The following is a 2500-nucleotide window of genomic DNA, read 5'->3' on the forward strand; positions in this document are numbered from 1 at the left end:
AATAGTAGTTGTACTACTTCTACTGCTACTACTACAATAGTGAATAGTTTCAGTTTCAGTAGCTCAAGGAGGCGTCTCGGGCGTTCGGACAAATCCATATACGCTACACCACAATCTGCCAAGCAGATGCCTGACCAGCAGCGTAACCCAACGCGCTTAGTCAGGCCTTGAGAGAGAAAAAAAAAGGTGAATAAATAATAGATAAGCGCACATAAATAAATGAATAAATAAATAATAATTATAATATAAAAATGACTAGGTATAGGTAAATGAATTAAATAAAAACGAAATAAAGAATAAACACATTAAACGATAAAAAGTAAAGATTGTTTTTCTGTTGTAATACTGAATAACAACAACGATATCAACTACGACAACGACGATAATGATTAAGCTATACTGTTGACCATTAATGATGGTCACAGAATTATCGTTTAAATTAAAGATCCATGACTAACCTCACGTAAAAGAGTCCATGGCAAGTAAAGAGTTGCCCCATGGAAAAACTCTGTAAAAGGAGAGAAAAAAAAAAAAATGATAGCAAAGCAAACACACACACTTGAAGTTTCAGTTTCAGTTTTCAGTTTCAGTAGCTCAAGGAGGCGTCACTGCGTTCGGACAAATCCATATACGCTACACCACAATCTGCCAAGCAGATGCCTGACCAGCAGCGTAACCCAACGCGCTTAGTCAGGCCTTGAGAAAAGAAATAAAATAAAATAAATAAAATAAAATAAAAATAATAATAGATAAATACATAAAAAAAAAGAACTACTACTACTAATAATAATACGTATAAGGCGCAAAAACTTGATGAAGTCAACTATAGGCGTACAAAAAAAATAACAAAATAAAATAAATGAATAAATATATAAATAGATAATAAAATAAATAAATAACTGAATAATAATAATATAATAAAATATAAATAAATTAATTAATTAATCAATAATAATAAACACACTTGAAAATAGACAAAAGATGAACAATGGGTGGCGCTGCACTCTTGGCTTCGCGCTATCCCCGGGGAAGGGAGAGCAGTCGGAATTTCATTTCAACTCAGAGAAATCTGTTGTGTCACACACACACACACACACACACACACACACACACACACACACACACACACACACACACACACACACACACAAAACAAAACAAAAAAAACAGCAACTACAAAAAAAACAACAACAATAATACAAAACAATGATTCATGATTACATATATTTTCCTGATTTAATTTCGTTAAATTACATTCCTAGTGGTGATAGGTATCTAACGAATGCTGTGGGGAATACCAAGAACCAGCGTCAGTGTGTTGTTTTTACTCAGGGACAGACTGACCGTTTAAGGACCGGGCAGGGCCCCGAGCTGAAACAGGTGTGTGGCACAATATAAAGCGGATTGTAGGAAGCTGTGAGTTTGATGATCACCACTGGAGATATACGAATGTAAATCATCTCTCTCTCTCTCTCTCTCTCTCTCTCTCTCTCTCTCTCTCTCTCTCTCTCTGTGTCTCTATCTCTCCCCCCTCTATCTTCCTCCCCCCTCTCTCTCTCTCTCTCCCCCCCCCCCCCCTCTCTCTCTCTCTCTCTGTCTGTGCGTATGTGTGTCCCTATGCATATCCGTATACGTGAAAAAGCGCTTCCATGCGATGATAGCGAGAGGGAAAGAGAAAGGAAGAAAGAGAGACAGAGAGAATGAGAGACAGACAGACAGACAGACAGACAGAGAGGAGAAGAGTACAACTGAGCATCGATTGGGAAGGACAAACACACGTTTTGGGGGGAGTACAGAAAGCGCCATGGTTTGTTTTGGGTTTGATCTGTTTTAAAGCCTTTTGACCGCATGTTACACTGCGCAGTACAGCTAGCTGTATATCAACTCTCCGCTTCCCCGCGCGTTCAGTGGTGCCAGCTGTTCGACTGTGCGCAGACTAGTCGCTCACATGATCGCAGACTGACACTCGCAATGAAGGAAAGCAAGCAAGTCAGGTTAACTCTCTGGGTGTTCCTCAGGGGAATGTCCTTGGTCTCTTGTTCTTTTTCATATATGTTTCTCAAAAAAACAAAACAAAAAAAAAAACAACCCAAAAAACGACCAGTCTGTTGGACATTTCTTTGTAGAATAAAAAAAAAATTAATCTGTTGGATGCTTAACACTTTCGAGAATAAACATAATTAATCTGCTAGTATTTGTTTTTTAGAAGACACAAATGCGTAACTCTTAAAATGTATTTACGAGGAAGGAGGAGGAGGAGGAGAAGGACAGGGAGAAGAAGAAGAAGAAGAAGAAGAAGATCATACTACATACACACATACATACATACAAAAATACATACATAGCCCCCTCCACCACCACCCTCCCTCCCCACACCTCCCCCCCACCCCACACACAGAGGCATATGTACATACATACATTACATTACATAACTTAACATTATATTACATTACACATATACATACATATATTATCATTACATCACATGACATTGCATACA

The 2500-nt window shown here is 38.2% G+C and overlaps 1 protein-coding gene across 1 annotated transcript in view; it reads right to left on the minus strand.

The window, feature by feature from the left end:
• LOC143284345 (inverted formin-2-like) overlaps positions 1-2500 on the minus strand; it is a 251990-nt gene that overhangs the window by 163517 nt on the left and 85973 nt on the right. The gene's annotated exons all lie outside the window — the stretch shown is intronic.

Source organism: Babylonia areolata, chromosome 7 (genome assembly GCF_041734735.1).
Source record: "Babylonia areolata isolate BAREFJ2019XMU chromosome 7, ASM4173473v1, whole genome shotgun sequence".
NCBI lineage: Eukaryota > Metazoa > Mollusca > Gastropoda > Neogastropoda > Buccinidae > Babylonia > Babylonia areolata.